Source organism: Oncorhynchus keta, unplaced genomic scaffold, assembly GCF_023373465.1.
Source record: "Oncorhynchus keta strain PuntledgeMale-10-30-2019 unplaced genomic scaffold, Oket_V2 Un_contig_1422_pilon_pilon, whole genome shotgun sequence".
Lineage (NCBI taxonomy): Eukaryota > Metazoa > Chordata > Actinopteri > Salmoniformes > Salmonidae > Oncorhynchus > Oncorhynchus keta.
The window spans coordinates 1-16,618 of NW_026278615.1; the positions used below are offsets into that span (position 1 = coordinate 1).

Here is a 16,618-nt window from a genome sequence, read left to right on the forward strand (position 1 = left end):
ACATACTACCTACCCCACCTAACCCTGGTCCACATACTACCTACCCCTACCTAACCCTGGTCCACATACTATCTACCCCTACCTAACCCTGGTCTACATACTACCTACCCCTACCTAACCCTGGTCCACATACTATCTACCCCTACCTAACCCTGGTCCACATACTATCTACCCCTACCTAACCCTGGTCCACATACTACCTACCCCTACCTAACCCTGGTCCACATACTATCTACCCCTACCTAACCCTGGTCCACATACTACCTACCCTACCTACCTAACCCTGGTCCACATACTACCTACCCCTACCCCTACCTAACCCTGGTCCTACCTAACCCTGGTCCACTACCTACCCCTACCTAACCCTGGTCCACATACTACCTACCCCTACCTAACCCTGGTCCACATACTACCTACCCCTACCCCTACCTAACCCTGGTCCACATACTACCTCCCCTACCTAACCCTGGTCCACATACTACCTACCCCTACCTAACCCTGGTCCACATACTACCTACCCCTACCCCTACCTAACCCTGGTCCACATACTACCTACCCCTACCCCTACCTAACCCTGGTCCACATACTACCTACCCCTACCTAACCCTGGTCTACATAATACCTACCCCTACCTAACCCTGGTCCACATACTACCTACCCCCCCCTACCTAACCCTGGTCCACATACTACCTACCCCCCAACCCTAACCCTGGTCCATACTACCTACCCCTACCTAACCCTGGTCTACATACTACCTACCCCTACCCCTACCTAACCCTGGTCCACATACTACCTACCCCAACCTAACCCTGGTCCACATACTACCTACCCCTACCTAACCCTGGTCCACATACTACCTCCCCTACCTAACCCTGGTCCACATACTACCTCCCCCCCACCCCACCTAACCCTGGTCTACATACTACCTACCCCTACCCCTACCTAACCCTGGTCCACATACTACCTACCCCACCTAACCCTGGTCCACATACTACCTACCCCTACCTAACCCTGGTCCACATACTACCTACCCTGGTCCACTACCTAACCCTGGTCTACATACTACCTACCCCTACCCCTACCTAACCCTGGTCCACATACTACCTACCCCTACCCCTACCCTAACCCTGGTCCACATACTACCTACCCCTACCTAACCCTGGTCCACATACTACCTACCCCTACCTAACCCTGGTCCACATACTACCTACCCCTACCTAACCCTGGTCCACATACTACCTACCCCTACCTAACCCTGGTCCACATACTACCTACCCCTACCTAACCCTGGTCCACATACTACCTACCCCTACCTAACCCTGGTCCACATACTACCTACCCCTACCTAACCCTGGTCCACATACTACCTACCCCTACCCCTACCTAACCCTGGTCCACATACTACCTACCCCTACCTAACCCTGGTCTACATACTACCTACCCCTACCTAACCCTGGTCCACATACTACCTACCCCTACTACCTGACCCTGGTCCACATACTACCTACACCTACCTAACCCTGGTCCACATACTACCTACCCCTACCTAACCCTGGTCCACATACTACCTACCCCTACCTAACCCTGGTCCACATACTACCTACCCCTACCTAACCCTGGTCCACTAACCCTGGTCCACATACTACTACCTACCCCTACCTAACCCTGGTCCACATACTACCTACCCCTACCTAACCCTGGTCCACATACTACCTACCCTCCCCCTACTTAACCCTGGTCTACATACTACCTACCCCTACCCCTACCTAACCCTGGTCCACATACTACCTACCCCTACCTAACCCTGGTCCACATATTACCTCCCCTACCTAACCCTGGTCCACATACTACCTACCCCTACCTAACCCTGGTCCACATACTACCTAACCCTGGTCCACATACTACCTACCCCTACCTAACCCTGTTCCACATACCCTGGTCCACCTACCCCTACCTAACCCTGGTCCACATACTACCTACCCCTACCCCCTACCTAACCCTGGTCCCACATATTACCTACCCCTACCTAACCCTGGTCCACATACTACCTACCCCTACCTAACCCTGGTCCACATACTACCTACCCCTACCTAACCCTGGTCCACATATTACCTACCCCTACCTAACCCTGGTCCACATATACCTACCTACCCCTACCTAACCCTGGTCCACATACTACCTACCCCTACCTAACCCTGGTCCACATACTACCTACCCCTACCTAACCCTGGTCCACATACTACCTACCCCTACCTAACCCTAACTCGGGAAAGAAACTGAGGAAGTGACAGTCAGCCACCAATTGTGCAAATTCTCCCACTTAAAAGATGTGAGAGGCCTGTAATTTTCATCATAGGTACACTTCAACTATGACAGACAAAATGAGAAGAAAAAAATCCATAAAATCACATTGTACGATTTGTTATGAATTTATTTGCAAATTATGGTGAAAAAGAAGTATTTGGTCAATAACAAAAGTTTTTCTCAATACTTTGTTATATACCCTTTGTTGGTAATGACAGAGGTCACTCAAAATAGGTAGGTTTTCACTCAAAATCTCACGATACATGGCCCCATTCATTCTTTCCTTTACACGGATCAGTCGTCCTGGTCCCTTTGCAGAAAAACCGCCCCAAAGCATGATGTTTCCACCCCCATGCTTCACAGAAGGTGTGGTGTTCTTTGGATGATGATGTTTCCACCCCCATGCTTCACAGAAGGTGTGGTGTTCTTTGGATGATGATGTTTCCACCCCCATGCTTCACAGAAGGTGTGGTGTTCTTTGGATGATGATGTTTCCACCCCCATGCTTCACAGAAGGTGTGGTGTTCACAGAAGGTGTGGTGTTCTTTGGATGATGATGTTTCCACCCCCATGCTTCACAGAAGGTGTGGTGTTCTTTGGATGATGATGTTTCCACCCCATGCTTCACAGAAGGTGTGGTGTTCTTTTGATGATGATGTTTCCACCCCCATGCTTCACAGAAGGTGTTCTTTGGATATAACTCCGCATTATTTGTCCTCCAAACACGACAAGTTTAGTTTTTACCAAAAAGTTATATTTTGGTTTCATCTGACCATATGACATTCTCCCAATCTTCTTCAGGATCATCCAAATGCTCTCTAGCAAACTTCAGACAGGCCTGGACATGTGCTGGCTTAAGCAGGGGGACACGTCTGGCACTGCAGGATTTGAGTCCTGGCGGTGTAGTGTGTTACTGATGGTAGGATTTGTTACTTTGGTCTCAGCTCTCTGCAGGTCATTCACAAGGTCCCTCCGTGTGGTTCTGGGATTTTTGCTCACCGTTCTTGTGATCATTTTGACCCCACGGGGTGAGATCTTGCATTGGAGCCCTCAGATCGAGGGAGATTATCAGTGGTCTTGTATGTCTTCCATTTCCCAATAATTGCTCCCACAGTTGATTTCTTCAAACCAAGCTGCTTACCTATTGCAGATTCAATCTTCCCAGCCTGGTGCAGGTCTACAATTTTGTTTCTGGTGTCTCTTTGGTCTTGGCCATAGTGGAGTTTGGAGTGTGACTGTTTGAGGTTGTGGACATACTGATAACAAGTTCAAACAGGTGCCATTAATACAGGTAACGAGTGGAGGACAGAGGAGCCTCTTAAAGAAGAAGTTACAGGTCTGTGAGAGCCAGAAATCTTGCTTGTTTGTACAGGTCTGTGAGAGCCAGAAATCTTGCTTGTTTGTACGTGACCAAATACTTATTTTCCACCATAATTTGCAAATTAATTCATTAAAAATCCTACAATGGGATTTTCTGGATTTTCTTTTCTCATTTTGTCTGTCATAGTTAAAGTGTACCTATCTCTACAGGCCTCTCTCATCTTTTAAGTGGGAGAACTTGCAGAATTGGTGGCTGACTAAATACTTTTTGCCCCACTGTATAGGGGGTTACTTAATAACGTGATGGAGTCCAGTTGAGTCAGATGAGCGTTGAGCGTTGATGTGTGTAACGACCTTGATGGTGGCAGGTGTGAGTAATGATAAGTAGTCCAGATGGGGTCAGCAGATGGGGTCAGCAGATGGGGTCAGCAGATGGGGTCAGATGGGGCAGATGGGGTCAGCAGATGGGGTCAGCAGATGTGACATAGCCAACGTACAATCATTGGATAACAAAATAGATGAGCTACGATCACAAATATCCTACCAACTGGACATTAACTGTAATATCTTATGTTTCACCGAGTCATGGCTGACATGAATAACATACAGCTGGCTGGGTTTTCGGTGCATCGGCAAGAATAAACAGCTGCCTCCGTTAAGCCCTAGACGAGGTAAGATCACGAATATCCTACCAACGGGACATAAAAAAACGTAATATCCTTCACGGAATCATGGCTGAATAACGACATGGATATTCAGCTTGCGGGATACACGCTGCACCAGCAGGATAGAACAGCCCACACCGGTAAGACGAGGGGGGCGGACTGTGCATATTTGTATCCAACAGCTGGTGCACGAAATCTAAGGAAGTCTCTAGATTTTGCTCGCCTGAAGTAGAATATATTGTGATAAACTGCAGGCCACACTACTTGCCTAGAGAGTTCTCAGCTATATTTTTCGTGGCTGTTTATTTACCACCACAGAGAGATGATGGCACAAAGACCGTACTCAGTCAGCTGTATAAGGAAATAAGCAAACAGAAAACCACTCACCCAGAGGCAGCGCTCCTAGTGGCAGGAGACTTTAATGCAGGGAAACTTAAATTAGTTCTACCAAATCTCTATCAACATGTTAAATGTGCAACCAGAGGGAAAAACATTCTGGATCACCTGTACTCCACACACAGAGACGCGTACAAAGCTCTCCCTCGCCCTCCATTTGATATACCCGACCACAACTCTATCCTCCTGATTCCTGCTTACAAGCAAAAATTAAAGCAGGAAGCACCAGTGACTCAGTCAATAAGAAGTGGTCAGATGAAGCAGATGCTAAACTACAGGACTGCTTTTCTAGCACAGACTGGACATGTTCGGGATTCTTCCGATGACATTGAGGAATACACCACATCAGTCACTGGCTTTAGCAATAAGTGCATTGAGGACGTCGTCCCCACAGTGACTGTACATACATACCCCAACCAGAAGCCATGGATTACAGGCAGCATTCGCACTGAGCTAAAGGATAGAGCTGCCGCTTTCAAGGTGCGGGACTCTAACCCGGAAGCTTACAAGAAATCCCGCCATGCCCTGCGACGAACCAACAAACAGGCAAAGCTTCAATACAGTACTAAGGTTGAATCGTACTACACTGGCTCCGACACTCGGATGTGGCAGGGCTTGCAAACTATTACAGACTACAAAGGGAAGCACAGCCGCAGGCTTCCCAGTGACATGAGCCTACCAGACGAGCTAAATTACTTCTATGCTCGCTTTGAGACAAGCAACACTGAAGCATGCATGAGAGCATCAGCTGTACCGGATGACTGATTGATCATGCTCTCCTTGGCCGATGTGAGTAAGACCTTTTAAACAGGTCAACATTCACCAAGACGCAGGGCCAGACGGATTACCAGGACGTGTACTGCGAGCATGCGCTGACCAACTGGCAAGTGTCTTCACTGACATTTTCAACCTCTCCCTGTCGGAGTCTAATACTATCCTTGACCGAGTCTGTAACACCAACATGTTTCAAGCTGACCACCATAGTCCCTGTGCCTATGAACACTAAGATAACCTGCCTAAATAACTACTCACGTCTGTAGCCATGAAGTGCTTTGAAAGGCTGGTCATGGCTCACATCAACAGCATCCTCGGAGACACCCTAGACCCACTCCAATTTGAGTAACGCCCAAACAGATCCACAGATGATGCAATCTCTATTGCTCTCCACACTGCCCTTTCCCACCTGGACAAAAGGAACACCTATGTGAGAATGCTATTCATTGACTACAGCTCAGGGTTCAACACCATAGTGCCCTCAAAGCTCATCGTTAAAATAAGAACCCGGGGACTAAACGCCTCCATCTTCAACTGGATCCTGGACCTCCTGACGGGCCACCCCCAGTTGGTAAGGGTAGGTAATAACACATCCGCCACGCTAATGCTCAAAACGGGGGCCTCTCAGGGGTGTGTGTTCAGTCCCCTCCTTTACACTCATGACTGCATGGCCAGGTATGACTCCAACACCATCATTAAGTTTGCCGACGATACAATGGGTAGGGATGATCACCGACAACGACGAGACTGCCTATAGGGAGGAGGTCAGAGACCTGGCAGTGTGGTGCCAGGACAACAACCTCTCTCAACGTAATCAAGACAAAGGAGATGATTGTGGACTACAGAAAAAGGAGGACTGAGCACGCCCCCATTCTCATCAACGGGGCTGTAGTGGATTAGGTTGAGAGCTTCAAGTTCCTTGATGTCCACATCACCAACAAACGATCATGGTCCAAACACACCAAGACAGTCGTGAAGAGTTAACAACAAAGCCTGTTCCCCCACAGGACACTGAAAAAGTTTGGCATTGGTCATCAGATCCTCAAAAGGCTCTACAGCTGCACCATCGAGAGCATCCTGACTGTTTTTTATTTTATTTTTAAACTTATCTATTTTCTACTTAACACTTAATTTTCTTAAATCTGCATTGTTGGTTAAGTGCTTGTAAGTAAGCATTTCACTGTAAGGTTGTACCTGTTGTATTGGGCGCATGTGGCAAATAACATTTGTTTTTTTGTGTGTAGAAGTGTCTGCGGTTGGATCCCGAGGCAGCAGTGTGGAGCAGTAAGCAGCGTGTGTTAGTGACTCTAACACAGAGTCTGACTGATGTTCTTAACTACGGTCTGTTTCAACCGGCCTTCAACGGACGAGCTGGGAAGTTCCTAGACGAGGAACGACTGCTGAAAGACTACCCTCTACCCCCCATCACCCCTATTCCCTATCTAGAGGTACCCTCTACCCCCATCACCCCTATTCCCTATCTAGAGGTACCCTCTACCCCCCATCACCCCTATTCCCTATCTAGAGGTACCCTCTACCCCCCATCACCCCTATTCCCTATCTAGAGGTACCCTCTACCCCCCATCACCCCTATTCCCTATCTAGAGGTACCCTCTACCCCCCATCACCCCTATTCCCTATCTAGAGGTACCCTCTACCCCCCATCACCCCTATTCCCTATCTAGATGCACCCTCTACCCCCCATCACCCCTATTCCCTATCTAGAGGCACCCCTACCCCATCACCCCTATTCCCTATCTAGAGGTACCCTCTACCCCCCATCACCCATATTCCCTATCTAGAGGCACCCCTACCCCATCACCCCAATTCCCTATATAGGTACCCTCTACCCCATCACCTCTATTCCCTATCTAGAGGTACCCTCTACCCCATCACCCCTATTCCCTATCTAGAGGTACCCTCTACCCCATCACTCCTATTCCCTATCTAGAGGTACCCTCTACCCCATCACCCCAATTCCCTATCTAGAGGTACCCTCTACCCCATCACCTCTATTCCCTATCTAGAGGTACCCTCTACCCCATCACTCCTATTCCTATCTAGAGCTACCCTCTACCCCATCACTCCTATTCCCTATCTAGAGGTACCCTCTACCCCATTACCCCTATTCCTATCTAGAGGTACCCTCTACCCCATCACCTCTATTCCCTATCTAGAGGTACCCTCTACCCCCATCACTCCTATTCCCTATCTAGAGCTACCCTCTACCCCATCACCCCAATTCCCTATATAGAGGTACCCTCTACCCCATCACTCCTATCCCCTATCTGGAGCTACCCTCTACACACTACGCCCTATACCATACCTACACCCTACAACCTAGACACCACTACCTACACCACTACCTATACCATACATTCAACCTAAATGCTGAAACTGTAAAATCGTTTTAACTCATAGGGCTGTGTGTGTGTGTGTGTGTGTGTGTGTGTGTGTGTGATTGTAGTTTCGCTATAAGAGGCGTGTTTACACTCAGAGCTATGTGGACGACAAGCAGCTAGCAAAGCTCCATACCAAGGTAAGACCACACACAGACACAGACACAGACACAGACACAGACACAGGCACACACACAGACACACACACAGACACACACACACACACACACACACACACACACACACACACACACACACACACACACACACACACACACACACACACAGACCACACAGACACAGACACAGACACAGACACAGACACAGACACAGACACACACAGACACAGACACAGACACACACAGACACAGACACAGACACAGACACACACACACTAACGTGTCCTACTCTCGCTGTCCCTTTCTCTGTCTCTCAGGCCAACCTTAAGAAGTTCATGGAGTCTGTTTATCAGCTCAGCGTTGACAAAGTCTCCAGGTTCTTGGAGAAAGGCCTTGATCCTAATTTTCATGATGCAGACACAGGAGGTGAGGAAACACACACACACACACACACACACACACACACACACACACACACACACACACACACACACACACACACACACACACACACACACACACACACACACACACACACACACACACACACACAAAGTGAGTGATATCTATCCCTCACGACTAAGCCTCAGTATTTTTCTATCTGAATGTGTGTGTTTATAGAATGCCCCCTGACCCTGGCGGTTCAGCTAGAGGGCAGTTCAGAGCTGATTAAAGTTCTGAGGAGTGGAGGAGCTCACCTGGACTTCAGGACTAGAGACGGAATCACAGCGCTGCACAGAGCTGTTCTCTCTAGGAACCACACAGCACTCACAGTGAGTACGCACACACACACACACACACACACACACCCCTGTGTGTTTCTGTTTAAAGCATAATGTGTGTGTGTTGCAGACTGTGTTGGACCTGGGTGCGTCTCCAGACTATAGGGACAGTCGTGGGTTAACTCCGTTGTACCACTGTGCCATGGTGGGGGAGACCCGTACTGCTGTGAACTGCTGCTGCATGAACACGCTGTCATAGGCAGCACCGACGAGAATGGCTGGCAGGAGATCCACCAGGTAAAAACACACAGACACACCAAGGTTATTATAGTTGTGTGTTTTTAGAGGTCTTTTTGTTCTAGAAATTCAGATTTTAATTTGAAATTAATTTGGTTTGTTTTCAGATCCACTTGACCAGTTTGTAATTAGTTTGTTTTTCTGAAAACTAAGTAAACATTTTCTATTTACTTTTTCTATTATTTTGTTGAATTATGAATATTTTCCTTTCTCTGGTCATAGGAGTAACAACATGAATTAGGAATATTGTCCTTCCTCTGGTCATAGGAGTAACAACATGAATTATGAATATTGTCCTTCCTCTGGTCATAACAACATGAATTAAGAATATTGTCCTTTCTCTGGTCATAACAACATGAATTAAGAATATTGTCCTTTCTCTGGTCATAACAACATGAATTATGAATATTGTCCTTTCTCTGGTCATAGGAGGAACAACATGAATTATGAATATTGTCCTTTCTCTGGTCATAACAACATGAATTATGAATATTGTCCTTTCTCTGGTCATAGGAGGAACAACATGAATTATGAATATTGTCCTTTCTCTGGTCATAGGAGGAACAACATGAATTAGGAATATTTTCCTTTCTCTGGTCATAGGAGGAACAACATGAATTAGGAATATTGTCCTTTCTCTGGTCATAACAACATGAATTATGAATATTTTCCTTTCTCTGGTCATAACAACATGAATTATGAATATTGTCCTTTCTCTGGTCATAACAACATGAATTATGAATATTGTCTTTCTCTGGTCATAGGAGTAACAACATGAATTATGAATATTTTCCTTTCTCTGGTCATAGGAGGAACAACATGAATTAGGAATATTGTCCTTTCTCTGGTCATAACAACATGAATTATGAATATTGTCCTTTCTCTGGTCATAGGAGTAACAACATGATTTAGGAATATTGTCCTTTCTCTGGTCATAACAACATGAATTATGAATATTGTCCTTTCTCTGGTCATAGGAGGAACAACATGAATTATGAATATTGTCCTTTCTCTGGTCATAGGAGGAACAACATGAATTAGGAATATTTTCCTTTCTCTGGTCATAGGAGTAACAACATGATTTAGGAATATTGTCCTTTCTCTGGTCATAGGAGGAACAACATCTTACATGTTTTAAGTCATGTCTCTGCCATTATGACTGCAAGCCGAGACAATTGTTCTTGAATCAGAAAAGTTTGTTGACCACTGCTCTACACTATACAGTACGTTGCTTTTTTGTCACAGAAACAGAAATTAGGCAAGATGGCGCCGACAGAGAGGGCTGCCTCACTTCTAGTCCTTAGGAAACTTTGCAGTATTTTTTTATTTTTTATGTATTGGATATCAGAGCGACGTCAAATTACTAGAACTATGACCAGGAATACGACCAGAAATACGACTTTCCCGAAGCGGATCCTTTGTCCGAACCATCCAGGGCATTTGAACTGATTCCGAAGGCCAACCCAAAACAACGCTGCCAGAGAAGAGGTAGACGAAGCGGTCTTCTGAGGCGCGCACACCACCCACCGCTTCCGAGTATATTACTCGCTAATGTCCAGTCTCTAGATAACAAGGTAGACGAAATTAGGGCAAAGGTTGTTTTCCAGAGAGACATCAGGGATTGTAACATACTCTGTTTCACAGACACATGGCTCTCTGGGTATATGCTGTTGGAGTCTTTCCAGGAAGAAGAAGGGCAGGGGTGTATGTTTCATGATTAACAACTCATGGTGTAATTGTAACAACATACAGGAACTCCTTTTGTTCACCTGACCTAGAATTCCTCACATTCAAATGCTGACCGTATTATCTCCCAAGGGAATTCTCCCAGCCGCGTCCTCGGAGCATGCGCAGACCAGCTGGTTTCTGTAGCAAATATTAAGTTCTGCTTTTCGGATGTATCGAATACTTATGTCATGCAATGAAATGCAAATTAATTACTTAAAAATCATACAATGTGATTTTCTGGATGTTTGTTTTAGATTCCGTCTCTCACAGTTGAAGTGAACCTATGATAACCATTTCAGACCTCTACGTGCTTTGTAAGTAGGAAAACCTGCAAAATTGTCAGTGTATCAAATACTTGTTCTCCCCACTGTATATCCCCCCTCAAGCCGATACCACGATGGCCCTCAAGGAACTTCACTGGACTTTATGCAAACTGGCAACCATATATCCTGAGCTGCATTTATTGTAGCTGGGGATTTTAAGGCTACTTAAATTCTACCAGCATATTGACTGTAGCACTCAAGCTGGAAATACACAGATCACTGCTACTCTAACTTCCCAGATGCATAAAGCCCCCTCCATTCTCCGTTCGGCAAATCTGACCACGACTCCATTTTGCTCCTCCCTTCCTATAGGCAGAAACTCAAACAGGATGTACCCGTGCTAAGGACTATTCCACACTGGTCTGACCAATCGGAAACCACGCTTCAAGATTGTTTTTATCACACGGACTGGGACATGTTCCGGGTAGCCTCAGAGAATAATAATAATAATAATAATAATAATAATAATATAATATAATAATAATATTAATAGGTATACGCTGATTCGGTGAGGTAGTTTATAAGGATATATGTATATGTATATGAGAAGATGTACCTACCATGACTATTAAAACCCTAACCAGAAACCGTGGATAGATGGCGACATTCGCGCAAAACTGAAAGCGCGAACCTCAAAGTTTAACAATGGGAAGGTGACTGGGAATATGGCAGAATACAAACAGTGTAGTTATTCCCTCTACAAGGCTATCAAACAAGTGACATTTCAGTATAGAGACAAAGTGGAGTCGCAATGCAACGGTCCAGGCACGAGACGTATGTGGCAGGGTCTACAGTCAATCACAGATTACAAAAAGAAAACCAGCCCCGTCACGGACAACGACGTCTTGATTCCAGACAAACTAAACACCTTCTTTGCTTTGAGGATAATACAGTGCCACCGACGTGGCCCACTAGGACTATGGGCTCTCCTCCTCCGTGGCCTGATTATTAAGACATTTAAATGTGTTAACCTTCCAAATCTGCTGACCCAGACGGCATCCCCAACCGTGTCCTCAGAGCACGCGCAGACCAGCTGGCTGGTGCGCTTACGGACATATTTAATCGCTCCCTATCCCAGTCTGCTGTCCCCACATGCTTCAAGATGGCCACCATTGTTCCTGTACCCAAGAATGCAAAGGTAACTGAACTAAATTACTATCGCCCTGTAGCACTCACCTCTGTCATCATGAAGTGCTTTGAGAGACTAGTCAAGGATCATATCACCTCCACCCTACCCGTCACCCTAGACCCACTTCAAATTGCTTACCGCCCCAACAGGTCCACAGACGATGCAATCACCATCACACTGCACACTGCCCTATCCCACCTGGACAAGAGGAATACCTATGTAAGAATGCTGTTCATTGACTATAGCTCAGCATTCAACACCATAGTATCCTCCAAGCTCGTCATTAAGCTTGAGGTCTCTGGTTCGACGCTGTGTGCAATTCGGTCCTGGACTTCCTGACGGGCCGCCCCCAGGTGGTGAAGGTAGGAAACAACATCTCAACACTGGGGCCCCACAAGGGTGTGTTCTCAGCCCTCTCCTGTACTCCCTGTTCACCCATGACTGCGTGGCCATGCACACCTCCTACTCGATCATCAAGTTTGCAGACGACACAACAGTAGTGAGGCTTGATTACCAACAGCAACGACACAGCCTACAGGGAGGAGGTGAGGGCACTCTGAGTGTGGTGTCAGGAAAACAACCTCTCAGTCAACGTCAACAAAACAAAGGAGATGATCGTGGACTTCAGGAAACAGCAGAAGGAGCACCCCCCTATCCACAGTGCCTTTTCAACCTCAGAAGGCTGAAGATATTTGGCTTGTCACCTAAAATACTCAAACTTTTACAGATGCACATATGAGAGCATCCTGTCAAGCTGTACATACAGACTTGACATCACTGGCCACTTTAACAAATCTGTTAACCATGTGTCCATTAACATCTGTTATCCATGTGACCATTAACATCTGCTATCCATGTGGTGTATGTGTCCATTAACATCTGTTATCCATGTGGTGTATGTGTCCATTAACATCTAAGGGTTTTCCATGTTAGGGTTAGCCTAAGGGTTAGGGTTAGCCTAAGGGTTAGGGTTAGGGTTAGCCTAAGGGTTAGGGTTAGCCTAAGGGTTAGGGTTAGGGTTAGCTTAAGGGTTAGGGTTAGCCTAAGGGTTAGGGTTAGGGTTAGCCTAAGGGTTAGGGTTAGCCTAAGGGTTAGGGTTTAGAGTTAGGGTTAGGGTAAGCCTAAGGGTTGGTGACTCGACCTTCTCCTCTCCCAAGCCAGTTGTGGAGTTGCAGCGATGAGACAAGATTGTAATTACCAGAAATTACCAGGGGAGAAACAGTGACAAAATAAATAAATGAATTAAAATTGGCATATAGACTTCTTTGGTCGACCATGGATTACGTCAGCGGCCACTGACCTTTTGCTCGGAGTCAAAATGCAAGCCGCCATTAACTATGCTTAAAAACAGTTCTGGAGGCTATAGGCCCAGTACATTATCCCTGCATATTGGCTATGCTCAGCTTAGGGTATAGGCCCAGTACATTATCCCTGCATATTGGCTATGCTCAGTAGGCTATAGGCCCAGTACATTATCCCTGCATATTGGCTATGCTCAGTAGGCTATAGGCCCAGTACATTATCCCTGCATATTGGCTATGCTCAGTAGGCTATAGACCCAGTACATTATCCCTGCATATTGGCTATGCTCAGTAGGCTATAGACCCAGTACATTATCCCTGCATATTGGCTATACTCAGTAGGCTATAGACCCAGTACATTATCCCTGCATATTGGCTATGCTCAGTAGGCTATAGACCCAGTACATTATCCCTGCATATTGGCTATGCTCAGTAGGCTATAGGCCCAGTACATTATCCCTGCATATTGGCTATGCTCAGTAGGCTATAGGCCCAGTACATTATCCCTGCATATTGGCTATGCTCAGTAGGCTATAGGCCCAGTACATTATCCCTGCATATTGGCTATACTCAGTAGGCTATAGACCCAGTACATTATCCCTGCATATTGGCTATGCTCAGTAGGCTATAGACCCAGTACGTTATCCCTGCATATTGGCTATGCTCAGTAGGCTATAGGCCCAGTACATTATCCCTGCATATTGGCTATACTCAGTAGGCTATAGACCCAGTACATTATCCCTGCATATTGGCTATGCTCAGTAGGCTATAGGCCCAGTACATTATCCCTGCATATTGGCTATGCTCAGTAGGCTATAGACCCAGTACATTATCCCTGCATATTGGCTATGCTCAGTAGGCTATAGGCCCAGTACATTATCCCTGCATATTGGCTATACTCAGTAGGCTATAGACCCAGTACATTATCCCTGCATATTGGCTATGCTCAGTAGGCTATAGGCCCAGTACATTATCCCTGCATATTGGCTATACTCAGTAGGCTATAGACCCAGTACATTATCCCTGCATATTGGCTATACTCAGTAGGCTATAGACCCAGTACATTATCCCTGCATATTGGCTATGCTCAGTAGGCTATAGGCCCAGCACATTATCCCTGCATATTGGCTATGCTCAGTAGGCTATAGGCCCAGTACATTATCCCTGCATATTGGCTATGCTCAGTAGGCTATAGGCCCAGTACATTATCCCTGCATATTGGCTATGCTCAGTAGGCTATAGGCCCAGTACATTATCCCTGCATATTGGCTATGCTCAGTAGGCTATAGACCCAGTACATTATCCCTGCATATTGGCTATGCTCAGTAGGCTATAGACCCAGTACATTATCCCTGCATATTGGCTATGCTCAGTAGGCTATAGGCCCAGTACATTATCCCTGCATATTGGCTATACTCAGTAGGCTATAGGCCCAGTACATTATCCCTGCATATTGGCTATGCTCAGTAGGCTATAGGCCCAGTACATTATCCCTGCATATTGGCTATGCTCAGTAGGCTATAGGACCCAGTACATTATCCCTGCATATTGGCTATGCTCAGTAGGCTATAGGCCCAGTACATTATCCCTGCATATTGGCTATACTCAGTAGGCTATAGACCCAGTACATTATCCCTGCATATTGGCTATGCTCAGTAGGCTATAGGACCCAGTACGTTATCCTGCATATTGGCTATGCTCAGTAGGCTATAGGCCCAGTACATTATCCCTGCATATTGGCTATGCTCAGTAGGCTATAGACCCAGTACATTATCCCTGCATATTGGCTATGCTCAGTAGGCTATAGGCCCAGTACATTATCCCTGCATATTGGCTATGCTCAGTAGGCTATAGACCCAGTACATTATCCCTGCATATTGGCTATACTCAGTAGGCTATAGACCCAGTACGTTATCCCTGCATATTGGCTATGCTCAGTAGGCTATAGGCCCAGTACATTATCCCTGCATATTGGCTATACTCAGTAGGCTATAGGCCCAGTACATTATCCCTGCATATTGGCTATGCTCAGTAGGCTATAGACCCAGTACATTATCCCTGCATATTGGCTATACTCAGTAGGCTATAGGCCCAGTACATTATCCCTGCATATTGGCTATACTCAGTAGGCTATAGACCCAGTATGTTATCCCTGCATATTGGCTATGCTCAGTAGGCTATAGGCCCAGTACATTATCCCTGCATATTGGCTATGCTCAGTAGGCTATAGACCCAGTACATTATCCCTGCATATTGGCTATACTCAGTAGGCTATAGACCCAGTAACATTATCCCTGCATATTGGCTATGCTCAGTAGGCTATAGACCCAGTACATTATCCCTGCATATTGGCTATGCTCAGTAGGCTATAGGCCCAGTACATTATCCCTGCATATTAGCTATGCTCAGTAGGCTATAGACCCAGTACATTATCCCTGCATATTGGCTATACTCAGTAGGCTATAGGCCCAGTACATTATCCCTGCATATTGGCTATGCTCAGTAGGCTATAGGCCCAGTACATTATCCCTGCATATTGGCTATGCTCAGTAGGCTATAGACCCAGTACATTATCCCTGCATATTGGCTATACTCAGTAGGCTATAGACCCAGTACATTATCCCTGCATATTGGCTATACTCAGTAGGCTATAGGCCCAGTACATTATCCCTGCATATTGGCTAGCCAACATCACTAGGGATGAATACTCAGTAGGCTATAGACCCAGTACATTATCCCTGCATATTGGCTATGCTCAGTAGGCTATATTGGCCCAGTACATTATCCCTGCATATTGGCTATGCTCAGTAGGCTATAGGCCCAGTACATTATCCCTGCATATTGGCTATGCTCAGTAGGCTATAGGCCCAGTACATTATCCCTGCATATTGGCTATGCTCAGTAGGCTATAGGCCCAGTACATTATCCCTGCATATTGGCTATGCTCAGTAGGCTATAGGCCCAGTACATTATCCCTGCATATTGGCTATGCTCAGTAGGCTATAGGCCCAGTACATTATCCCTGCATATTGGCTATGCTCAGTAGGCTATAGGCCCAGTACATTATCCCTGCATATTGGCTATGCTCAGTAGGCTATAGGCCCAGTACATTATCCCTGCATATGGCTATGCTCAGTAGGC

The 16,618-nt window shown here is 46.2% G+C and overlaps 1 pseudogene; it reads left to right on the forward strand.

The window, feature by feature from the left end:
- The first annotated feature begins 5,456 nt into the window (after positions 1 to 5,456).
- Positions 5,457 to 16,618, forward strand: part of LOC118382447 (SH3 and multiple ankyrin repeat domains protein 3-like) — a 76,874-nt pseudogene continuing 65,712 nt past the window's right edge.